At 39.9% G+C, this 27,038-nt stretch overlaps 1 pseudogene; it reads right to left on the minus strand.

Annotated features, from left to right (window-relative positions):
* Positions 1–25,674, minus strand: LOC122207732 (annotated as a pseudogene).
* Positions 25,675–27,038: the final 1,364 nt, after the last annotated feature.

Raw genomic sequence — 27,038 nt, forward strand, 5'->3', positions numbered from 1 at the left:
TTAGATTTGTGCACAGTTAGCAATAGTTATCTTTTTGCTGGTCTTGCCATTCCTGGGCCCAAAGTGCTCCATGGCTTCCGCAATATTCATGCACTCTTTCACCTTGCCAAAGACCACATGCTTGCCATCCAACCACTAGGTCTTGGCAGTGCAGATGAAAAACCGGAAACCATTTGTGTTGGGTCCAGCATTTGCCATGGACAAGATGCCAGGACTTGTATGCTTCAGAATGAAATTCTTATCATCAGATTTCTCCCCATAGACGGACTTGCCAGCAATGCCATTATGGCACGTGAAGGTACCACCCAGGCACATAAATGCTGGAATAATCCTGTGAAAACAGGAACCTTTATAACCAATATTTTCTCCCCAGTGCTTACAGTACAAAAGTTTTCTGCTGTCTTTGGACTTTGTCTGCAAACAGCTCAAAGGAGACACGGCCCAAGTGCTCACTGTCTACAGCAATGTTGAAGAACAGTGAGGTTGACCATAGCTGGGAACCGCAGGTGGCTCCAGGGTGGCAGTGTCTGCAAGGCCTGTAGTTCTCTTTTCTAGTGGATTCTTTATCTGATTTTGATATGAGGCTAATGTGGCATCATAAAATGAATTTGGAAGTTTTCCTTCCTTTTCTATTATTTTGGAATAGTTCGAGAAGAAAGGTATTAACTCTTCTTTAAATGTTTGGTAGAATTCCCCCGTGAAGCCATCTGGCCCTGTACTTTTGTTTGTTGGGAGATGTTTTGATTACTGATTCAGTTTCTTTGCTGGTTATCAATCTGTTCAAGTTTTCTATTTCTTCCTGTTTCAATATTGGTCATTTATATGTTTCCAGGAATTCATCCATTTCTTCTAGATTGTCCAATTTGTTGGCATATAGTTTTTCATAATATTCCCTCACAATTGTTTGTATTTCTGTGGTGTTGGTTGTTATTTCTCTTCTCTCACTTGTGATTTTATTTATTTGGGTCCTTTCTCTTTTCCTTTTGATAAGTGTGGCTAAGGGTTTATCAACTATTAATTTTTTCAAAGAACCATCTCCTGATTTCATTGATCTGTTCTATTGGTTTTTTTGTTTGTTTGTTCTATATCATTTATTTTTGCTCTAATCTTTATTATTTCCTTCCTTCTGCTAGCTATAGGCTTCATTTGTTGTTCTTTTTTTTTTTTTTTTTTTTTTTTCTAGCTCCTTTGGGTGTAAGGTTAGGTTGTTTATATGAGATTTTTCTTGCTTCTTAAGGTAGGCCTGTATTGCTATTTACTTCTCTCTTTAGCTGCATCCCAAAGGAGTTAGACTGTGCTGTTTTCATTTTCATTTATTTCCATGTTTTTTTTTAAATTTCTTCTTTGATTTCCTGGTTGACCCATTCATTGTTTAGTAGCATGTTGTTTAACCTCCATGTCTTTGTGGTCTTTCCAAATTTTTCTTCTTGCTGACTTCAAGTTTCACAGTGTTTTGGTATCTTTTTGTTTGTTGAGGCCTGATTGGTGACCTAGTATGTGATATATTTTGGAGAGTGTTCCATGTGCACCTGAAAAGAATGTGTATTCTGCTGTTTTAGGGTAGAATGTTCTCAATATATCTGTTAAGTCCATCTGGTCCAGTGTGTCATTGAATGTTATTGTTTATTGATTTTCTGTTTAGATGATCTGTCTGTCCATTGCTATAAGTGGGGTGTTAAACTCCCCTACTATTTATTATTGTATTATTATCAATTAGTTCCTTTATGTTTGTTCTAATTGTTTGTTTTATATTTGAGTGCCTTATTGTTGGGTGTATAAATATTTATAATTGTTAAATCTTCTTGTTTATTATCATCTCTTGTTACAGTCTTTGTTTTAAAGTCTAGTTCATCTGATATAAGTATTGCTACTCTGGCTTTCTTTTGACATCCATTTGCATGATTAATGTTTCTCCATTCCCTGACTTTCGATTTGCAGGTGTCTTTAGGTCTAAAATGAATCTCTTTTAGCAGCATATAAATGGCCCTTGGTTGGTTCTTTTTTTTATCTGTTCTGATACCATATGTCTTTGAATGTTTAGTCCATTTAGAATCAAAATAATTATTGATAAATATACATTTAGTGAATTTTATTACTTGTTTTGTCATTGTTTCTTGAGATTTTTCTCTGATCCTTTCTTGTCTTTCTCACTTTTGGTCTTTCCTTTCCACTCAGAATCCCCTTTAATATTTCTTGCAGAGTTGGTGTAGTGGTCACAAACTCCTTTAGTTTTTGTTTGTCTAGGAAACTATCTCTCCTTCTATTCTGAATGATAGCCTTGCTGGATAGAGTATTCTTGGCTAGAGATTTTTCTTATGCATATCATGCCACTCCCTTCTGACCTGCCAACTTTCTGTTGAGAAATCTACAGCTAGCATTATGGGTTCTCCCTTGTAAGTTAAGGAATTCTTTTGTCTTGCTGCTTTTGAGATTTTTTTCATTATCACTATATTTTACAAATTTTATTACAATATCTTGACCATGGATGTTATAGGAGTTCTCTGTGCCTCCTGGATCTGGATGTCTGTTTCCTTTCCTACATTAGGGAAGTTTTTAACTAATAGTTAAATTTTTTTGCCTCTTTTTCTCTCTTCTTCTGGGACTCCTATAATAATCCTATAAATGTAATGTGACATTTGAATGTTAGTGACATTTGATGGAGTCACTAAGTTCCCTAAGTCTATTCTTGTGTTCCATAATTATTCTTTCTCTCTTTTGTTCAGTTTCATTATTTTCTATTATTTTGTCTTCTATGTTACTTTTTTTTTCCTTTGCTTCTTCCAGTCTGCTGTTCATTGCATCAAGCCTGTTTCCAATCTCAGTTATTGTATTCTTCATTTTTGACTGATTCTTTTTTAACTTTTATCTCTGTGGTAAGGGTCTCCCTGATGTCTTCTATTCTTTTCTTAAGCCCAGCAAGTATCCTTATGATTGTTGCTTTAAATTCTCCATCAGGCATGCCACTTATATCGGTTTTGCTTAGATCTCTGGCCATGGCCTTATCTTGTTCTTCCATTTGGGATGAATTCCTCTGTTTTGACATTTTGTCTAAGTCTCTGCCTTCTTCTCTGTGTTAGAAAATCCCATTGTGTTTCCTGCTCCTGAAGTAATGGCCTTTTGAAGAAGAGATTGTATAGTGTCCAGGGCCTGGCTCTTCCAGGATTGTCTCTGGTGTGTGCTCTGTGCATCCTGGTGTTGTGTTTTGGCTGCTCTGTCCCTCAGGTCAGTCTCCTTCAGGGGCTCTCTTTGCCTGCAATGGGCAGTGCTTGGTCTTTGGCCAGAATGTGGCAAGTTTTAACTAGGTGTGCTCTGGTTTGCTTGTTAAATGAGACCTGATACTACTTCAACTGAACTGAGGCTTTGCACAACTCTCTGGTTAGGAGATGTGGTTTGGGCAGCAGTTCCTGCTGCTCTTCTGGATGCCTTTTATTCTTTTTTTCTTATCTAATTGCTGTAGCTAGAACTTTATTTGTTCTTCTTTTTCTAGCTCCTTTAAATGTAAAGTTAAATTGTTTATTTGAGATTTTTCTTGTTCTTGAGGTGGGACCTTTATTGCTACAAAATTCCTTCTTACAACTGTTTTTGCTGCATCCCATACAGTTTGGAGTGTTGTGTTTTCATTTTCATTTGCCCCAAAGTACTTTTTATTTCCTGGTTGATTTCTTCATTGACTCATTGGTTGTTTGGAAGCATGTTGTTTGGTCTTCACATGTTGGTGTTATTTTCCACTTTTCTTCTTGTAGTTCATTTCTAGTTTCATGCACTGTGGTTGAAAAAGATGCTTGATATAATTTTAATCTTCTTAATTTACTCTTCTTAAATTTATTGACACTGTTTTGTTGCCTAATATGTGATTTATCCTGGAGAATGTCCCATGTGCACTTGAGAAGAATGTGTATTCTACTGTTCCTAGAAGGACTTTTCTCTGAGAGAGATTAAGTCTATTTGTTCTAATGTGTTGTTCAAGGTTAATGTTTCCTTATTAATCTTCTTTTTTTCTTATTTATTTATTTATTTATTTTATTAACCTGTTTTATTTTTTATTTTTTTTAATTTACATCCAAATTAGTTAGCATATAGTGCAACAATGATTTCAGGAGTAGATTCCTTAGTGCCCCTTACCCATTTAGCCCACTTAGCCCATCCCCCCTCCCACAACCCCAACCTTATTAATCTTCTGTCTGGATGATCCATCCATTGATGTTCTCTCTCAATCCATTGTACTCTTCTATCCATTGATATTCTCAAGGTTAATGTTTCCTTATTAATCTTCTGTTTGGATGATCCATCCATTGATGTGAGTAGGGTTTTAAAGTTCCCTACTATTATCATATTGCTGTCAATTTCTCTCTTTTTGTCTGTTAATATTTGCTTATATATTTAGGTGCTCCTATTGTGGGCACATAAATATTTATAAGTGTTATCTCTTCTTGTGGTTTGATCCCTTTATCATTATATAATGCCATTCTTTGTCAATTATTACAGCCTTTGTCGAAAGTATATTTTGTCTGATATAATTATTGTTATCCCTACTTTCTTTTCCTTTCCATTCCCATCCCTCATTCCTTCTGTGTGTGTCTTTGGATCTGAAGTGAGTCTCTTATAGGCAGCATATTTTTTATCCATTTAGCCACCTTCTGTCTTTTGACTGGATTACATAACAACCTGTGTAATGTAGCAGTCTATTTTAAGTTGGTGGTCATTTAGGGGCACCTGGGTGGCTCCGTCAGTTGAGCATCCAACTTCGGCTCAGGCCATGATCTCATGGTTCACGAGTTTGAGCGCCGCATCAGGCTCTGTGCTGACAGCTCAGAGCCTGGAGCTGGCTTAGGATTCTGTGTTTCCTTCTCTCTCTGCGCCTGCCCCACTCATATTCTGTGTGTGTCTTTCTCTTTCTCAAAAATGAATATGAAAAAAAATGTTTAATTTTGTGGTCATTTATGTTCAAACACATTCCGAAAACACTACACTTTTAGTGTTTTGATGTCATAATTTACATGTTTTTATTTAATGTATTTCTTATCTAATTAATGTAGATGTATTGGCTTTTACTACTTTTGTCTCTTAACTCTCATACTAGTTTTATAAGTGTTGATCCACTACCTTTTCTATATGTTTGCCTCTACCAGTTAGAATTTTTTCTTTCATTTATTTTATTGTGTCCAGTTATGGCCTTTTCTTTTCCATTTAAAGAAATCCCTTTAATGTTTCTTGTAAAGCACATTTGGTGGTGATGAAATCCTTTAGCTTTTGTTTGTCTGAGAAACTTTCTATCTCCCTTTCAATTCTGAATGATAATCTTGCTGGGTAGAATTTCCTTGGTTATAAGTTTTTTTCCTTTAAGTACTTGGAATATATTGTCCCACTTTCTTCTACCTTGCAAAGTTTCTGCTAGAAAATCAGCTTCCCTTATACATAAGTTTCCCTTATATATAACTATTTGCTTTTCTTTTGCTGCTTTTAAGATTCTCTCTTCATCTTTACTTTCTGACATTTTAGTTGCAGTGTGTGTCTTGGTGTGGATCTCTGCATTCATCTTGTGTGGCAGTCTCTGTGATTCCTGGTAGTTGTCTTTAAACTATCCTCATTTTTAAAGATACTTTTTTCTTTTTGCTGTTCAGTTTTGGTGATTTGCACTACCCTGTCTTCCAGATCACTGATTTGTTCTTCTGCATCTTTTAATCTGCTGTTGATTCCCTCTAGTGTATTGTTTATTTCTGTTGTAGTCTTCAGCTCTGATTGATACTTTCTCATATCTTCTATCTTTGTTGAAGTTTTCACTATGTTTATTCTTCTCCTGAGTTTGGTAAGCATCTTTATGACCATTACTTTAAACTCTTTATCAGGTATATTGCTTATCTTCACTTCATTTAGTTTTTTTCTAAGATTTCATCTCGTTCTTTCATTTAGAACATATTCCTCTCTTTCTTCATTTTGCCTAACTTTGTGTGTTTGTTTCTGTGTATTAGGTAGTACAGCTAAGTATCCCAGTCTTGAAGGAATGGCCTTATATTAAAGATGTCCTGTGGGACCCGGAAGTACAATCCCTGGCCACCAGAGCCAGCTGCTCCAATTGTGTCGCCTTTGTAGTATGGCAGAGCCATAGGTGCTTTGGGTACACTGGTGGGGGGTATGGCTCCTGTCTCAGCTAACTATAAAGACCAGTTTTGACTGTTGCTGGTGTGCTGTGGGCAGAGTTATCATTCTGTCGATTGTGAGGCCCAGCCAACACACAGGGTTGTGTGATACTTTCAGCAAGTCATACCCCAAGGCATTAGCAATTTAGAAGGAGATTCCAAAATGGCAGCCATCACTGCTGGGATCAGCAGAGCAGAATTACGTAGCAAAAATGGTTGCTGCCAGTTTCAATCCCCAGAGAGAGACCCAGCTGCCTCCTGCCTCCTGCCTTTCCAGCTGGTTCTCTCATTCATAAGTGGGTCTCCTTCACCTGTGATCTATGTACTTTTCCATCTGATGTTTTTGTGCTAGTTTCTAGGTCAATTGAGTCTGCACACAAGCCCTTCAAAAGTGCATTTCCCTATAGTTCTATAGTTTTCCTTGAAGTATTCCCTGTTAGTTTTCAAAGATAGCTTTTTGCCAGATCATCTCTCTTGTGTAGAGTTAAGGTTTGGGGTGCCTGATCTGGAGCTCGAATATCTCACTCCTCAGGGAAAATTTCTGTACATTTGAGATCCCTCCTGACAGTGGAGTGCTGTACCTGGTGTGTAGTTTTTTTTCCTTAGCATAGCCACATCTCTGCCTCTTCTACCCATCTCAGTGCCATCCCTTGCTGGGAGGGTCTGTCCATCCAGGTTCTAGGTCGTCTTCAGAGGCAATTATTCTGAACGTAGGTGGAGATTTGTTGTGTCCATGGGAAGAGGTGAGATCAGGATCTTCCTAGTCTGCTATCTTGAAACCTCCCCTTATGTTTCATGTTTTAAGGAATTGTCAAACTGTTTTTTTCAAAAGGAGTTGCACTATTTTTCTGTTGTCTTTTTAATCCAATAATATTTATTTTAAAAGATTATCTTGAAAAGAAAAAAAAAAGATTTTGTAACTGTATGGTGACAGATATTAACTAGACTTATTGTCTAGTTGTCTTGACTTATTGTCCATGCTGCCCTGCTGCCCTGGCACCCATGGCCTAGGAGCAAGGAGAATGCGACCTATGCTGCCTGCTGGCCACTGGCTGCCACCTTCACCCCTGCTGCGCTTGGCGCCACTCTACCCACCCTACCACCCCCTCCCCTGCCCTTGGAGCTGCTGGCATCTCAGCCACCTTCTGTATTTTTTTTTTCTGACCTGAGATAATTCTTTTTATTTTGACCAAAGAGGTGAGTCAAGTAGGGACACCCAGCCTTCCACCAACAGCCACTTCTCCAAACAAGCCGCCTGTCCAGACACCTTGGTCCCAGGCCCAGCTAGTCCAGGGGCCCTCATGGGCAGCAGGAAGAGGAGAGAGGAGGACACAGCAACAGGGTCAGGGCCCCTATGGGGCACCCCTGGCCACCCCCGCCCTACCCCACCCACTCTGAGCCGCCAACAGCCAAGATTCAAGCAAAGCCAGGAGAGGGAGGCCTGGGGTGGGGGGTGGGGGAGGAATCTCTAAAATAACCCCACCCTGGAAACAAACCAAAGTGAGCCTAAGTTCTTCCTGGGAAGGAGCCCCAGCTCTCACTGGTGTATTTCTCTCAAAACAGCAGAGCCCTCAGCGGAGGTGAGGGCAGGGGGGGCAGGGACCACACTGAAGACTTGCCGTGGTGATCATTTAGCAATATATACATATACAATCATTATGTTGTATACTTGAAACTCATACAATGTTATATGTCAATTACCCCCTGATTTCTAAAAAGATTATTTTGGTTTTGAATTTATTTCTTTATGGTTTTTAAAAATATTTATTTATGTATTTGTTTAATAATCTCTACCCCCAGCGTGGGGCCAGAACTCATGACCCCAAGATCAAAAGTCGCATGTTCTACTGCCTGAGCCAGCCAGGTGCCCCTTCTTTGTGTTTTGTATGTAAAGTCATTTACATTTTTATAGTTTTATTGTTTCATTAAGCAGTATACCTCCACAAATAATATACTACAGTCTTAGCTCTTGACTGTTAACTTTGGCTTTTCTTGGCAAAACCAAACCAAAAACAGTAAAGTTTCTTTTGTCATATTAGGGTGAAAAATAAGTAAATTTTCCTCCTCTAATTTAGCTGATAATAATAAATTACATATATTTTTTAAGACTTAATTAAAACTTAAATGATTATAAATTTAGGAGCAGCTTAGCTGGGTGATTCTGGCATAGAATCTTTCATGAAGACGTTGTAGTCAAGTCGTCAGCTAGAACCCAGCCATCTGTAGCCTTGACCAGAGCTGCAGGTTATGCCTCCTGGAAGACTCACTCCCATAGTTGTCAACAGGCAGTCCCAGTTCCCTGCTTCATGGATCTATCCACAGGGATGTTTGAGTGTCCTCATGTCAGGGAATTTCCCCTCAGATCACATAGTCTAAGAGAGACAGCAAGGGTAAAGTTGTGATTCCTTTCATGACTAAATCTCAGAAATCACAAATCATTATGTCTGCTATATTCTGTTCATTAGAAGTGAGCCAACAAGTCCAGTCACACTTAAGGAGAAAGGAATTAAGCTCCATTTCCTGAAGGGAGATGTATCAAAGAATCTGTGGACATCTTTTAAAACTACTGTCTTTTAATGACACAGCAGCTAAACTTCCACAGGGCAAGTGATCCAAAAGAGAACAAGAAAGATTCCACAATGTCTTTTATGGCCTAACTTCAGAAGTTATATGCTCATTTCTGCAATATCCTATTGGTCACACAGGTCAGCCTCATTCAGTGTAGGATGGTACTAAGTAAGGGCATGTAACCCAGGAAGCAGGTATCATTGGAGGCCATTCTGGATGCTGGCTACCACAGATACCAAAGGAAGCAATAATTAATTCTGCCAGGGCATGCTGGGGATGGCACCACAAGGGAAGTGACATAAAGATGGGCTTTTGTGGTCCCCCAAGCCCTAAGAAAAATGAGAAAAACCAGTCGAAATCATCTAGTCTCTCCTTGACTTGAAGACAGAAAGAAAGTAAGAACCAGAGCAGGTGCCAGAGGACTCCACTTTCCACTGGCTTTTGATGTTATCTACTTTACCCAAGAGCTGTCATGCATGCTATTAAAGTAACTGTAGGTGCTCTAGTCTCACAATAAGCAATCAGACCAGGTAGGAGCTTCTTTAATAACAGGTATTAAGTGCTCGATGAACCAAAATAGCTATTCAAAGCCACTTTTTGCTCTCTGTAATAATTAGGACATGAACTTCCCCGGGGAGATTAGGAGAAATGAGATGTAGCAGCCTCCACCTCTACTGCTGTCATTGTAACATTCAGAACACAGAGTCTCTACTAAGAAGTCTTTTAAAGCTTTGAAATTTTTGGTGGGAGAAGAAAAGAAGACCAGTGGGAAGCCCAGCAGATTTTTAAAATATAAAATTTCCCATTTCTCTCAGAAAACTGAAAATAGTTCTTGGGTTATAAATTAGAAGTCTCTGTTCTTTCTTGTTTTGTTGTTGTTGTTTTTCCCCAAAGCTTTGGAATCAACACAATGCTGCAAATGTGGTCACGTTTATTCTTTTTATTTTATTATAAACTTTACATACTTCCACAAAAGAACCATTTACATAGTTTACAATCAACAGTAACAAAAATAAATTCAAAGACTGTCCAGGTAAAGAAAAAGAGGATGACAATCCTCATCTTTGGCTAGAAAGAAGACTTGTTTTTACTCCTACGTGGACAATAATGCACTGGGTCAGGGAACACTCATTGCAGAAAAGCCACAGGGTCACAGTGACTCAAGAGGCCAGTCCTGCTTTACAGCTGGGCCCCACTGGACAGCCCAACCAGGCACTATCCTTACTGAGCGCTGAACTCAGCCCACTGGCCTACCCTGGACACAGAGGTGCCTCCAGGGGTGTCCATACCTTGCTTTGCGCCCTTTGCTTTTTCCTCTCATAATATTAAGTGCTATTTATTGGGCATCTACTCTGTGCCTGTGCTTTACATTAATTGTCCCTCTTTCAACTCAAACCCTGCCAAGTGGTATCATGAACCTCATTTACAGTTAAGTGAAGCTCAGGGAATGTATGTATCAGGAATCTTTCTTTTGCTGAAACAGAAAACCCAAACTCAAAATGACTTAAGCAGAGTATTTATTAGTTCACATAACCAAAAAAGTCAAGCATATTATGGGTGTCAGGCACAGCTGGATCTATGTGCTCATGTGAACCACAAGGGCCACGTTTCTCTCATGTTTCTCTCTCTGCCCCTTGTACCTATACTCCTTGTGGGCAGGCTCTTCCTTCTTAGTGTTAGGAGATGGCTGAGGCAACCAGATATGCTACATTTCATTAAGTGTGGCAGCTGTGGAGGTGCTCTGTTTGGATCTCCCTTCTAAAAGAAGTTGCTATTCAGCTGCAAGGAGACAGCCTCCTGTTGTGCCACCTTCAGGATCTTGCCTTTCCTAGTCAACTACCAGGCAATGACTAGACATGGCAACAAGTCGCTGCTGCCCAGTGCATGACCCCTCTCATGATCAGTGTTTGCTCCAGAGTTCCCATGGGATTGGCTGACTGTCAGATATGACTGTGTTCTCAGGCTCTCCCTTTATTTTTCACAGGCATTACCTTCCTTCCCCCCAAACAATCCTTTTGTACTTCAAAACCATCTGTGTCTTCCTCCTTCAGGAGTCATCTGACATCCCACATTTCACCAGCTCCCATCCCCACATGAGACAGATGTCTTTGCTTCACCCAGATCCCTGTAGATCCCTTTGAACTGATTTTCAGTGTGTTATTCTAACATCCAGCACCTACAGCTATGTTAAGGCAGTGTTTGCAGAGCCTCAAAACTACCCCTTCACCCTAACTGAACATTCAGAAAGTCTAGGACCTAGGTGACTCCCATGCTTCCTCCCCTCCCACCTAACTGGTGACTATCAGGTTGAGGGTTTAAATGCTAAGGCTCTCTGCCTCTAGGCAGGTCTTCTGAAACATAACCTACCCTCCAAAACTCCCCTATAGCATCAGGCTGAAACTACCCTCCAGAGGACTTTGCCTGGGATCACACTTTGCCTGGATTTCTCACCTGTGCTGCCCTGCTTCTCACACTTCACTTCCCATCTGCCCTGGGAGTACTTCCTTAATAAATTACTTACAGATGAATCCTCTTCTTAGTGTGCTTCTCAGGAACCCAGTCAAGAACCAGCAGCTGGGACCACAGCACCTGTCAAGTGGCCTCTTCCATAGAGCAGATTCTGCTGGGTCCTCTCCCTCTTTTTGTTCCATCAGGCCTATGGGTTGTAGCTGCTTCCTACTGCCACTAACTCTAGCATGCTTCCCCAGGTCTTGATTGTTTCCCTGGGTTCCTTCTCACTCCTTTGTAAGTAGCCCTTTCATTAAACTCTCCCCAGGTACTGCTTTGGAGTGTGCTGTTTCTTGCCAGAACACTGAATCATAAATATGACCATTACAGGATTTATTTTTTTAATTACCTATCCACCCAACCATCCGTCTATCCATCTATCCATTCATCCATCCATCCATCCACCCACCCACCTATCTTATCTATCTATCTATCTATCTATCTATCAAATCTATCTGGTCTATCTATAAAATTCATAGTACCCTAGAGGTTTGAAATGAGACAGAAGTTTAACATTGTGAGATGATTGCCCTTTTCCCCTATCCAATCAGTTAGGCTCTGGGAGTGCAAGAAGGTAAATTGGAGATAATATAGAAAATCTGATTTTGAGTTTCTTCCTGATGTAAAGACAGAGGTAGTGACCTCCTCCTTCCAACTGGCCCTCAAAAACCTTCCAGCTGGAAACAGCCAGTAAACAACTTGCAAAAGGTGACATCTGGCGCTAGATGGCGGACATGACCCACCAGTGCCATTGCTCACAGAAGCCACTGACCGACCCAGCTTGCCTGGCTCTGCAGGTCCAGCAAAAACCAGTTTGCCTGCCAGCTCTCCACTCTTAAATCATGGTTGTTCCTCATTCCTCCAACACAGAGGCAGCTTGTGGTTTTCCAGCACCTCAGGTACCGGACCACCTGCCTTGCCAGAGCCTGGGAAGGTTTGTATTTGTATCTCCCTATAGCAGCTCTCCCTCAGTGCATCTGTTACTAGACATTAAACACTGATGCACACCCAAGGGTCTGGATCTCTGAGGAAGAGAATGTAGAATATAAAGGCTTGGGGGAATCCCTGTCAGTACAGGAAATATTAGTGTATTTCAGCTGCCTCTCCTTCTAGCTAACTGACCTCCACGATTGCTTTGGCTGGCCTCCCCCACGCCCTTTTGGCTTTAGCAAATGAGTAACATCAGTTAAAATCATTGTATTAATAAAGACACTTTTAGTTGCAAGTCACTGAAGCCCTGTGAAAATGAGCTTAAGCCAAATAAAAAGATGGGAGGTTTAGCCAATAGCTTTGAGAACCATATGTGAATTTAGACACAATTATTAAACTCATTAGACACATGAGTTTTAGGTATGGCTGGATCCAGGTGCTGAAAAAAAATCATCAAGAATCTACCTGTCTTCATCTATCTTTTTCCCTTTTCTTTTGAGTACAAACCCCCAAGCACTAAAAGAATAGTTTTGCTGAGACTCCCAGACTTGACTGAGGTCCAAATTCATCCCTAGACTAATCACATGATCACTAGTCAAATGCCTATTACTAAAAGAAGGCAGCGGTGAGAATGAAAATAAGGAAGGCTTAGATCCCCAAGAAGAAAAATCAGGGTAATATCACCTGGAGAAGGGACACAGGACAAGCCAAGTCAGCAGATGCCCATGATGACCAAGCAGCCTAGTTCCCTTTCCTCTCTCCCCTACTCACAATCTACTGACTCATTCAGTACACCTCAAAGTCTCCTGACAGAAAGCCCTCCTAGCTTTCCCTCTGCACTCCTACTCAGGCAAAAGTCCTGTTTATCCAACCTCTGTATCCTCCTACCACACAGTCTCCTAATATCCTGTTCTTTTCCTTCAAAGCACTGATCAGTTCAAGATTGTATAATGACGTGTAACTATTAACCTAGTGTGTATCTTTCTATGAGATTGTAATCTTCAAAGAAATAACATCTTGTTGTCCCAAGAGCCTAGTACAGTCACTGGTACAGTAGGTACTTAGTAAATATGTGTTGATTCATCCACTGGAGATAGTAAGTCCAATCAGACACGGTCCCTGCCTGGCTTCTATGCTAGTGAAGGAGATAGCCGAGTAAATCACTGCTCACAGTCCAACTGCAATGCTTTCTCCAAGAAGGGTGGACCCAAGGGAGTCTAGGGGAGGAACATATAAATCAGAAGGATCCAGGAATGTTTTCCTGAAGAGTCATGATGTTGACCTAACTTTAGGAAAATAAGCAAGATGAATGACAGGAGGAAGATGCCCTTAGAATAATGTTAGAAAACAGGGAAATGTAACATAGCCTGATGCAGTCCTGGGAGAATTGATGGCCTTGATCTCATTTCATTAGCCACCCAGAATAGGGATAACCATATAGGAATTAGGCCTTTTAGCTAAGACTGTGCCTTTTAAAAAAAGAAGAAAAGAAAAGAAAGTGAAAGAAAGAAAAGGAAAGAAAAGAAAAGAAAAGAAAAGAAAAGAAAAGGGGGCAGTTCTAAAGTAGAGTTTGTTGGACAGAAAAACTAGCTTAAAAGGATAGGGAGGAGCCTTCTGATTACATCAGCAACTGCCACATAGTAGGTCTTCATTAAATGTGTGAATGCCTGTATGAAAGTCATTGGAATCCATCGTTCTGCTTAAAAGCACGAGCAAAGCCAGCCAGGGATATGGCCCATTAAGAATCCAAGCAGACTCCCAAAGGCACACAAAAGAAATAAAGGGCAAAAGAAATTACTTTAAAGCAAGAAGATTTATATAACGCTGTCTGCGTAGAATAAAAATGTGCCCAGCTTTGCATGCCATTTGCTGCCAGGATCTGAGATTGTTACTAAGAAAAGGGTGGGAGGAGGCTGTTGGGAGAAATCAAATGCCAGGCGGAGACACAGGCACAGAGAATTCAACATTGGGGATTTGAAAAGAAGGCCTGGAACACAAGCCTCTTTTGTTTCTCAGGCTTCTCTTAATTACCATGTTCGAGACCTGAGATTTATGAAAAAGGCACTATTCAAAAGGACAATTTACACTCCATTATAGAGAAAGTTCAGTCACAGTCCCCAGTTTCCCCTCTAGTTGCAACCTGAGTCATTTGTGGGATGGCTGTGTTAAGTATGGAGGAGAGCTATAAATGGTTTATAAGTCAGCATGTTGCATCACAAACTGAAGTGGCTGCTGCTCCCAAGGCTGGGAGCGGAATCATGAATCAGAGTCTAAAGTTCTAGAACAATGTTTGTGAATCAAATCTCACAATGAGTTGCTCTTAATGGCATTCTACAGTGATGCCCTCACCCCCCGATCTCCTCAATGCAAGCCATACCTCATCATGCACATGCATGGAACCTGCAAGCATATCTTTCCAAACTAAGATGGATGAGTTGATGAAAGGGGTCACTTCCAGTCACTTTATCTTAGCTTATCCCACCTTAGATTAAAGGAACACTACCCTTTATTGAAGACTTGCTGTACGGAATATTTCCCCTACTTTCTCCTCAGGATCATTAAATCTGTCAATAATGGCAAAGACTTTAGATCTTATCCCATGCCTTTCTCTATTCTAAGTGTTTTATGCATATATAATCAATTTTATGTCGCACAATCTTATGGGGGGTATTGCTGTCATCCCCTACTTTTCAGATGAAGAAACTGAGGCCCAAAGAGGTTTGGTAATTTCCCAAGGTCACATAACTCTTAAATGGTTATGTCAATTTTGGAACCAAGGTCATTAGGCTCCATAGTCAACACTCCCAACTGCTATGATATGTTGCCTTGTAAGAGAGGGTGCCATCTAAGTCAGATGGAACCATTCCTTGTCACAGCCCCACTCTGTTAACCATTCCTGGTGTCCTCCTACTCACCGCTACCATTCAAGAGATGCTAAAGAAGCTGCCAACCTTGATTAGGCATGAGCCAATCAGCACATCAGTTTTCTCCTGACCTCAGTGATTGGCTCAGAGCTGGGACTGTGACCCAATCAGAGCCAGTGAATCATGATGGAATTTTTCCTGGGGCCTTTGGGAGAAAGAAGTCCTCTGTTCTCTCCTGAGGAGCAAGTGGGGAGTGTGGGGAGACGAGTTACTACAGCACTTTACTGCTATGAAGAGAGACCACTAAGAGGGAGTCAACAGAGAAAGCAGAACAAAGAGAAGACCTCCCAGCACAGGACTATGGGGGCATTGCCAAGAGTACCTAGTGTTGGGCTCATGCCATGCAATATAATGGGAGCCCCTGAAGTTGAGTAAGGCATAGTATTGCCGTGAGCCCACTGGGGCCCTGAATCCAGTGACTCTTGAAGTGTCAAATACCTCCACACTGTGTGGTTCCATGAACCAGTGTATCCCTTTTTAATAGCCAATATGAGTACGGTTTTTTGCAACTTGAATCATAATGCACTATAATCAAAGCAATCTCCACAAACCTTATGAAAGGGGAGCCCAAAAGCCCATTAGTTACCAATACTGTGGTGGAATAGTAAGATTTGCTGATCAAAGATAGAACAATGTCTAAGGCTCTCACCATGCTCTAGAACAGAGAAAGAGCAAAATTTCTTAAATTCTCAACCATTCTCAAGTTTTACATTTTTTGTACAAATGGAAAACAGCACAGATAATCCTCCCCAAATGGCTATTAGCAGGTTCATTTTCATCATTACATTTAACTTTAGTTAATGTCAAAATGACTTTAAATGCTATGTCAGCAGGGCAGAAGGTTGTGGACCAGAAGTTTGTTGAAGATAGGGCAAAGTCAGCTAGGCATCAAAAAATAGCCAGGGGATTTGGATTGGTGAGCTGGTCAAAGAGGACTTTAGCCTTATGTTCGTGTTAATCTCTTATAAAGGAATGTATTTGTAAGTCATTCATATAATTAAAAGTTAACTTTAAAATAGGGTTAAAGGACAAGTCATGTAATTGCATTATCTTAGACAAGTATTATCATACTTTTTTTTGGTAGTTTTATGGTGTTATTAACACAAATATGATGTGCACATAAGCTGTATGTCTATTCATTTTCTTCACTACACAACCTGGAGCCATGATTGGTGATTCTGATGGCCAGCTGAGCTGCTTTTTCCCTAATGGCTTTGTGGTTCTTGGAGGAGACATTGTAAGCACTCTCTGCACAGTAAGATTTGTTACACATTAGCAACACTTCAAGCTCTTTGACAGTTCAGACTAGGATCTTCTGGAAGCCACCAGGCATCATGTGCTTTGTTTTCTTATTGCTCCCTTAACCAATGTTGGGCATCAAGATCTAGCCCTTGAATCTTCTGAGCACCCTATGGCTCTGGGTTTCTACTAGTTTCACTTAATTTTGACATATGGGTCTGACTGGTACCAGATGAACTTCTTGGTCCTCTTTTTAATGATCTCAGGTTTCACCAGAGGTCTGAGGGTGACTATGATGAAGTAGGAGACCTCTGCCACCTCCTACAGACAGTGCTGAGGAAGAGCTATCATACCTTTCTTTTTTTTTAAATAGTAGAATCCCTCAAATGAAATGTTACATAAAACACTGTAGTGAACATCTGTTGTTTCCTCTTTTTTGATATAGAGTTCAAAAATATGATAGCTTGCTTCCGGGGACCCATCTTCTCCTATTCACACTTAACTGTGGTTTAGGCACATGGTCCTGGATGAAAATATAATTTGCTTCCTGAGCTCTCCTGGCACATTTCCCACCCACACCCCCCCACACCCCGACAATTCTAGAAAGAGACAGCAGTGGCATGGTTTTTTAATCTCCCTGAATCCCCTCCCCATCCAAAAAACAAAAACAAAAAACAAAAAACAGCAGACAGTAACTAGATAGTGAAACCAAAAACAACTGTGGACAACAAGGTCAAATGACAAGGTGTCCCCACAAAATTTAAAAACTCAAGAGAGTAAGGACAACTAGTACCAGTATTACAAAATCTGCATTATATTCACATTGATACAGGAGAAAGCAGAGGGAAGAAACAGGGCAACTGATGGGATGGCAAAATTGTATTTATGGAAGGCAGAATGGGCTGATTCAAGCAAAGCAGATGAAGCAACAGACGGTTTGCCTGTTCCAATATTGGATGAGTACAAGGGGTCTCCGATAAGATCTGAAGAGGCTGGAGCAGTTTAAACAACATGGATTCCTAAAGCTAATTGACCAAGTTCCCTTCCACAAAATTGATGAAAAATATAAACTAGTATTTCAAAACTAGCTAAAAGATACTTGAAAAGATACAAGGTATCAAAGATTAACATGAATCAGAACTAGAAAAATATTGCAGTTAAGTGACAAAACTTAAGGAAAATTCAGAATAAAAGTGATTTCAGAAATAAAACTAAACCAGAAAGAAACAAGAGTATATATAGACTATAGATATTGCCTTATATGAGAAGTAGAAGGTGAAAAAAGAAAGCTTTTAAAGAATAAAGAGAAAGAAGATTTGATAGAAAGTGACAAACATTGAAGACATGTAAATAATATATAACATGTTTTTTAGGGGTTACTGCAAATGAAAACCAAACCAAGGCAACAACATGACAAATAGTAAAAATAATTATTCAAGAAAACTTTCTTAAAATAAAGATTTTAAACTACATTTTGAAAAGGCACCCCTTAAAACTGAAAATATTGACCCAGAAAGACAAACACTAAGACATATTCTAAACTTCAAAGAGGAAGAATAAAATTGATCCTTTTTTGTATCTAGGCCAAAAGGCCAAATGAATTATAATGGAAAGAAAATTAGATTTCCACTAGACTTTCAACAGCAATTCTTTATGCTGGAAGAAAATAGAGTCACATATTTAACATATCAAGGAAAGAAAATGTGAGCCAAAGATTTTGTATCCAACTGAGTATAAAGGGCACAGAAACAAACAACCTGCTATCAACATGCCAAAACTCAGGGAATCTTGCCCAGAATTGTAGTCATTTTGAAAAAGGGTTGGTTGTGATTAAGATGAAACATGAATTACTTCTGAGTGGCCGGCAAAGTTCCATCTCTTATTGTAAGTGGTGGTTATAAGAGTGTTCACTTTATGTTAATTTTCAAAGCCATATGTTATGATTGGTATAGTTTTCTGTATATGTGTTTTATTTTTTAATAAAACTTTTAAGGGGCACCTGGGTGGCTCAGTCAGTTGAGCATCTGACTCTTGATTTGGGCTCAGGTCATGATCCCAGGATCATGGGATCCAGGCCCATGTTGGGCTCCTTGCTGGTCATGGAGCCTGTTGAGGATTCTCTCTCTCTCTCTCTCTCTCTCTCTCTCTCTCTCTCTCTCTCTCTCTCCCCCTCTGCCCCTCTACATTGCTCTCTTTCTCTCTCTCAAATAAAATTTAAAAATTAAAATTAAAAAAAAGCTTAAAAACAACAAACATAGGGGCACCTGAGTGGCTCAGTCAATTTAAGCGGCCAACTCTTAATCTCAGCTCAGGTCATGATCTCACAATCATGAGATCAAGCCCCACATCAGGCTCCATGCTAAGCATGGAGCCTGCTCAAGATTCTCTCTCTCCATCTCCCTATGCCCCCCACCACTTGCTCACAGGCACATGTGCGTGCTCTCTTTCAAAAAAGTAAAATAAAACATTAGACAATTACATTTAGAGAAATTTGAATATGAACCAAAGATAATATTAGGAAACTATTGTTGTTAAATTTTTAGGTATGAAATAAGGGCATTGCAGTTATATAGTAGAATGTTCTTATTTTTTGGAGATGCATGCTGAAGAATTTACTTTATTATTATTTTTTCAATATATGAAGTTTATTGTCAAATTGGTTTCCATACAACATCCAGTGCTCATCCCAAAAGATGCCCTCCTCAATACCCATCACCCACCCTCCCCTCAACCCTCAGTTTGTTCTCAGTTTTTAAGAGTCTCTTATGCTTTGGCACTCTTCCACTCTAACCTCTTTTTTTTTTTTCTTCCCCTCCCCCATGGGTTTCTGTTAGTTTCTCAGGATCCACATAAGAGTGAAACCATATGGTATCTGTCTTTCTCTGTATGGCTTATTTCACTTAGCATAACACTCTCCAGTTCCATCCATGTTGCTACAAACGGCCATATTTCATTCTTTCCCATTGCCACGTAGTACTCCATTGTGTATATAAACCACAATTTCTTTATCCATTCATCAGTTGATGGACATTTAGGCTCTTTCCATAATCTGGCTATTGTTGAGAGTGCTGCTATAAACATTGGGGTACAAGTGCCCCTATGCATCAGTACTCCTGTATCCCTTGGGTAAATTCCTAGCAGTACTATTGCTGGGTCATAGGGTAGGTCTATTTTTAATTTTTTGAGGAACCTCCACACTGTTTTCCAGAGTGGCTGCACCAATTTGCATTCCCACCAACAGTGCAAGAGGGTTCCCGTTTCTCCACATCCTCGCCAGCATCTATAGTCTCCTGATTTGTTCATTTTGGCCACTCTGATTGGCATGAGGTGATATCTGAGTGTGGTTTTGATTTGTATTTCCCTGATTAGGAGCGACATTGAGCATCTTTTCATGTGCCTGTTGGCCATCTGGATGTCTTCTTTTGAGAAGTGTCTATTCATGTTTTCTGCCCATTTCTTCACTGGGTTATTTGTTTTTTGGGTGTGGAGTTTGGTGAGCTCTTTATAGATTTTGGATACTAGCCCTTTGTCCGATATGTCATTTGCAAATATCTTTTCCCATTCTGTTGGTTGCCTTTTAGTTTTGTTGGTGGTTTCCTTTGCTGTGCAGAAGCTTTTTATCTTCATATGGTCCCAATAGTTCATTTTGGCTTTTAATTCCCTTGCCTTTGGGGATGTGTCAAGTAAGAAATTGCTGCGGCTGAGGTCAGAGAGGTCTTTTCCTGCTTTATCCTCTAGGGTTTTGATGGTCTCCAGTCTCACATTCAGGTCCTTTATCCATTTTGAGTTTATTTTTGTGAATGGTGTGAGAAAGTGGTCTAGTTTCAATCTTCTGCATGTTGGTGTCCAGTTCTCCCAGTACCATTTGTTAAAGAGACTGTCTTTTTTCCATTGGATGTTCTTTCCTGCTTTGTCAAAGATGAGTTGGCCATACGTTTGTGGGTCTAGTTCTGGGGTTTCTATTCTATTCCATTGGTCTATGTGTCTGTTTTTGGGCCAATACCATGCTGTCTTGATGATGACAGCTTTGTAGTAGAGGCTAAAGTCTGGGATTGTGATGCCTCCTGCTTTGGTCTTCTTCTTCAAAATTCAAAATAGCCTTCAAAAGGCTATTCGGGGCCTTTTGTGGTTCCATATAAATTTTAGGGTTGCTTGTTCTAGTTTCGAGAAGAATGCTGGTGCAATTTTGATTGGGATTGCATTGAATGTGTAGATAGCTTTGGGTAGTATTGACATTTTGACAATATTTATTCTTCCAATCCATGAGCACAGAATGTTTTTCCATTTCTTTATACCTTCTTCAATTTCCTTCATAAGCTTTCTATAGTTTTCAGCATACAGATTTTTTACATCTTTGGTTAGGTTTATTCCTAGGTATTTTATGCTTCTTGGTGCAATTCTGAATGGCATCAGTTTCTTTATTTGTCTTTCTGTTGCTTCATTATTAGTGTATAAGAATGCAACTGATTTCTGTACATTGATTTTGTATCCTGCAACTTTGCTAAATTCATGTATCAGTTCTAGCAGACTTTTGGTGGAGTCTATCGGATTTTCCATGTATAATATCATGTCATCTGCAAAAAGTGAAAGCTTAACTTCATCTTTGCCAATTTTGATGCCTTTGATTTCCTTTTGTTGTCTGATTGCTGATGCTAGAACTTCCAACACTATGTTAAACAACAGCGGTGAGAGTGGACATCCCTGTCGTGTTCCTGATCTCAGGGAAAAAGCCCTCAGTTTTTCCCCATGAAGAATTTACTTTAATTTACCTTTTAAATGCTTTAGCAAAAACAAAAATCAATGTCAAGTCACATTTTGTTATTTTAATTTCTGAGATATAATAAATACAGTATTATGTATTATATACAGATGTTAAATCTTACAAAGAAATGAGTTTTGATAAATGCCATTATTCTATCAAAATACAGAATATTTTCCTCAGAACATTTCCTCCTGCCTTTTCCAAATCAATCTTCTCTCCAGCCCCTCACTGAGGGAGCCACTGTTCTGATTATCTCTTTCACCATAGATCAGTTTTACCTGATGTAGGACTTCATATAGTGGAGTTATGTAACACACAATCTTTAGACACGTTTCTTTTTTTATATCTTAATATCCCTAAAAATTGGAATGTATCTTAGAAATTGGTGGTGTTTAAACAATTAATAGCAGTGTTTTATTTTATTTTCATGTAAAATAATGGGGTGTCTTACAATCAGTGTCATCTTTGATTTGATGAATTATTTATATATAAATGAAGCAAATATAGCAAAAATGTTAACAGTTGCTGAATCTTGGTGGATATATGAATGTCCTACTTTTCTATGAGTTTGAGCATTTTTACATGAAAAAGTTTACTAAATAAGTAAATAAAAGGATACCACAATTGTTATATCCTGCTTTGGCCTTTTTTCCTCCTTAATTAAAGCGACCCTTAAATAATGGAATTAGCTGGAGCCTTTCTTGACCTCTGTGAGACCCTGACTACAGTAGGGACATGGGTGCTCTAGAATAGTACAAGTCTTTGTAGAATTTGTCTTTTTCTCAGATATGTTATTATTCTATGCTCTATTTTTCCAAAATTTTCAAAAGCTTCTGTCCTCTGTGTCCTGAGAAAGAGGAGCTCTGCACTTGTGATCAAAGTGCCTAGTCAGGTATCAAATCCAGCATGCTGAGGGCCTGAGTCTGAGGCAAGAAAGAAAAGCTAGGGCCCAGAACTAGCACCTTGAAACTGGAAGACCACGGTACTGGTTCTCTAAGTATAGACTTACTTCCAGTTCCTCCTTATGAATAATTATAAATCCATATAATGGGTACAGAATATATAAAGATGGAATTTTGACATTAATAATATAAAGTTTGGGAAGATGGAGCCATATAGAAGTAGAGTTTTTGTATGTGATTATAGTTAAGTTGGTATCAATTTAAAAATAGACTGTTATGGGGTGCTGTAATATATATATATATATAATATATATATTATTATATTATATATAATGAGATATATAGATTAATATATATATAATATATATAGATATATATATATATTAATATATATATAATGAAATATTTTTTAATGTTTACTTATTTTGAGAGGGGGGAGGGTCAGAGAGAGAGGTAAAGAGAGAGAATCCCAAGCAGGCTCTGTGCTCAGTGTGGAGCCTAATGTGGGGTTCCATCCCATGACCATGAGATTAAGATCTGAACCGATATCAAGAGTTGGGAGCTTAACCAACTAAAGCCACCCAGGCATCCCTGTATATATAATGGAATATTATTCAGCCATAAAAAAATAATGAAATCTTGCCATTTGTAACGACATGGATAGAGCTAGAGAGTATAATGCTAAGCGAAATGTCAGTCAGAAAAAGATAAATACTATATGATGAATTTAAGAAACAAATGAGCAAAGAAAAAAAGAAGACAAACCAAGAAACAGACTTTTTTTTAAAAAAATTTTTTTAACATTTATTTATTTTTGAGACAGAGAGAGACAGACCATGAACGGGGGAGGGTCAGAGAGAGGGAGACACAGAATCTGAAACAGGCTCCAGGCTCTGAGCTGGCAGCACAGAGCCCGACACGGGGCTCGAACTCACGGACTGCGAGATCATGACCTGAGCCGAAGTCGGCTGCTTAACCAACTGAGCCACCCAGGTGCCGCAGAGACAGACTCTTAACTACAGAAAACAAACTGATGGTTACCAGAGGGGAGGTGGGTGGGGATGTGGATGAAATAGGTGATAGGGATTAAAGAGACACTTATGATGATGAAAAAAAGTAAAATGAAATGATAAAAAAAAACATATGTGGTCTTTGTTCTCAGTTCCCGGCACAGAGCTTCTAAAACCCTTGGAATATCATGAGTAATAGGAGTGTCTTTAGTTATTCATAATGAGTCCCTCTTAACCATATCTGAGTTTATGCTAAGAAGGTGGCTGAAGGTGAGCCCTTAGATAATTTCAAGGGAGGAGCTGGCCATGCACCATGATTAGAGGATTGGAACTTTCAGCAAATTCCAGGGAGGTGAGTGAGTCTAGACATTGAGTTCAATCACCAATGGTCAATGATGTAATCAATCATGCCTATCTAATGAAGCCTTGATAAAAACTGAAACAAGGAGGCTAGGGGAGCTTGTGGGTTGGTGAATATTGATTTGCTGGGAGGATGTGTTGCAGGATTTTTTACCTCAATACCCAGTGTTCGTTGTCTCGCTGCTTCAAAGAATGAAGAGGTGGACACAGAAAGAGCAGCTTGCAAAATTTTATTAGAGTATGAGATCAGAAAGGAAGAATAGTAGAAAAGCTCTCTTTACAGAGAGGAGGCATTGAAAGTGAATGCCTGCAACTATAGGCAAGGGTCCTTGTTTTTCTGGTCATCCTCTCCTTTCCTTCCCCCTTGATCCTTCTCAGGTTCTACCCTTATTGGCTTGATAGCTCTAGGTGCTGGGTTGTCCATTCCTGATTGGCTCATTTCCATTGTATGAGGGGTGGTCTATGGCCACACTGTTCCTTGTGGGTCATACGTTTTATGGTCTATTACTTATTTTTAGTCAGGTCTTTGTCAAATTCCTGAGGGGAACCTTAGGGGGAGGAGATGTGTCTTACATTCTTAAGAGGAACCTTATGCCCAAGGGGCTTTGCTGTGGTCAGATGCTCCCAGCTATTCCCCTCTCTGAACATGTGACCCCTTGACCCCTAACTGCCTTTAGGAATTGGGACAAGACCAACAGATCTTAACTGCTTCCTGCTGAAGGGCGGGCAGGGAGGGGTGGGTGATGACAGAAAGACAGTCAGGACAGGTTCAGCGGTTGATCCAGATGTCTGATATAATGGGAGGGTGTTTGGAAAATCTGCACTAGCAAAATTTTGTTGGATGTCTTATTTTTTTTTTGGCATATGAAACAGCATCTACAAATGACATACAAAAAGAATATTAGACCAACAAACATCAATATTCCAAATGTAATGCCTCCTAGGGAGGAAGCCACACCATAGGAAGGAAAGACACATTGCAGCCATCAAAAAAATCCCTGGCGTGTCTGGTCATATTTTTTATTAATTTGACTATAGTTTTTCCTCTCTTTCCCATACTTATTTGGATCTTGTAATAGTGTTGATTAGAATAACTAAGTACCTGAACTAGATTTTGGTTCTCAATCTTCAAATCTTCCTTTGGCCATCCAGTTTCTATAGGAACAACTCCATCAGGTGTAATTTTACCTCAAGGAAAGATTGACCTTTGATATCCAGATTGCTGTAAGCTTAGGCAATTGTTTGTCTGTCCTGGAGCTAGTAGTTTCTAATTCAGTCATAGTTTCTGTAGTTTCTAATTCAGTCATAATGTCTCTTTCTAGCAAGGGAGTGAGGCTCTCTGGCATTATCAAAAAAGAATGTGAAAAAATCAAGTCTCCCCATATGCACCCCAGTGGCTGAGAAAAAAAAATTTAGTCTTAAATTTTCTGGAGATGCCTCTAATAGTTACACTGCATTTGGATAGTTGGCCAGGAGGTGGAAAGGACAAAAAATGTGGCTCCAGTGTCAAGAAGGAAATCAACCATTTTTCCTTCTATATCTAGAGTTACCTGAGGTTCTGGATTTCCAATAAGTAATTGGTTGGGGGGAGCCACTGTAAAGAACCCTGGGCGGCATCAGTCCCTTTCAGGGACATTGGTTATCTGAGCCCTTGCAGATTGAGGTCCCTGAAGGCATTCAGATCTCCAGTGACTGTCTCCACACAAGGGGCGTGGCTTATGGGTTTCAACTTCAATTGTCCCCTCTGAGGACATTCTCATTTCCAGTGCCCTGAAAGGCCACATAATTGGCCCATGATAATTAATGAGTTGCTCATCCCCATATCTCTCAACCGCTACCAGAACCCCATGTTTCAGCATTAAGAGTCTGACCTGTATCTTTCCAGGTCAACTCAAAAACATATGTGATATTCTGAAAGGCCTCTATATACTTACCTGGATCATCAGAAAATTTACCTAGATCTCCTTTTATCTGTCTTGAATCTTGTAATGAAAAAGGTACTTGTAATCTTATCATAGTGGTGCCTCTTTGTGTCCCTTCTCCTGGCACTCTAACTTCTTGTAGGGGAAACACACCTGTTACATTATGGGGAGGGCCTGAGTAAGGTGGGCAGCAGGGAGCAGAAATGCACATTTGTGGGTTTTTTTCTTTTAAGTCTGGATATATAGATCGAGGACCCAAGGAGGAGGAAGTTGAGGTGGAAGATTTCCCTTCCTCCTTCTCTAGGTCTGCTTTGGGTACAGGTAATGGGCCCTTAATTGTTTCTTCTCCTGATTTCTGGACCTTGGAAAGGGCTGCCAATAAGCCAGGGTTGACCTTGCATTGCATACACATGTCCCAATTTTTCTCTTAAAGCCCCAAAACATCAAACATAGGGGACTTCTCCCCATTTCCCCTCATGTTTACAAAACAAGTCCAATTGTAGGATAGTACTATAATTGGTATTTCCCCCTGGCGGCCAGGTTTCCTCCTCCAATTTGTACTCAGGCCAAGCCTCCATGCAAAAGAAAGTGAGTTGCTTTTTCAGAATGCATCCCAAAGGAGTTTGGCCTTGGTTGGGGAATTGCTCAGCTATAGAAAAAAGGGGAAAAGGCATCCCTTATCTCAATTTCCTATGACTGGCCAGGAGAAAACTCATCTCCTGACCCCAATTGTTGGCCAGGAGAAACTTCATCTCCTGGCCCTGCATTTTGGCTGGCTATGTGAATGGCAGCCAAAAGCCCTGTCAGTCTCGTGAGGTGCTGGGAGGTACGTTTACCCGGGCTTGATCCTACCTCCAAGAGCTGGCCTGTCTTCCTCACTTTTTCCTACCCCTCCATTTCCCACCTGCAGGACTTTGGGGGTATCTACTACAAGCAAGACTCCCTTGGTTGTAGAAGGATGCACTAATTTTATTTTGGCCCAACAGCAATTTACATATCGATCATCAGCTGTTGAAGGGGGGTGCTGTAAGGGCCAAAGTCAAGGTCTAGTCCCCTGCCCCTTTCAGCAATGCCCACATAAATATGTTCCAGCTATATGGGTGTCCATTTTAAAGTCACTAGATTGGTACAAGTCAGCATACACTGAGCTAAGTGTAACAAAATGGCTCCCATGTGTCCTGGTAAAAGGCCTTCATGTCATAGTCATCCATCCTTCAGGCATGGGGTGCATCCATTCCTCTGCTTTGCAGAAACAACACAAATGTGGAGCATTTGGAGGCCAGCAGTGAGGGTATCGCTGTCATTTCCCCAGTTTTTGGATCAAAGGAGGGGCAATTATAATCTTATATCAGTGTATATCATTTTAACCTTAGTCCATCCTGACCACACATAAAATTCCTTTCCAAAGATTTCCCTTCATGAACCTTCTACAACTTTTCTTTGCATCCAAATTTTGTCCCAAGCCATCTCTCTCCAAAGAACCAGTTTCACTTTAGGACAAAATTACTTCCTTTTACTTCAACAAAAATGTATTTCCATTCCTTATGTTGTTCTTACACATCTACTTTTCTATATACAGAGTTGCTTTCCTTATATCCATCAGTCTTAACCACATCTATAGAATTTTAAGTCTTAGAAACCTTAGTCTCCAGTGAAAACTCAGTAGTAACCAGTGAACTGTTACATCAGAATTCCTTAAATGGCAAACTTATGAATCAATAAAGCACAAAGCATGTTTTCCAACAGACCCAAATATCCTTAGTTTTTCTGCAATAA

The sequence above is a fragment of the Panthera leo genome, chromosome E2, assembly GCF_018350215.1.
Source record: "Panthera leo isolate Ple1 chromosome E2, P.leo_Ple1_pat1.1, whole genome shotgun sequence".
NCBI classification, from domain to species: domain Eukaryota; kingdom Metazoa; phylum Chordata; class Mammalia; order Carnivora; family Felidae; genus Panthera; species Panthera leo.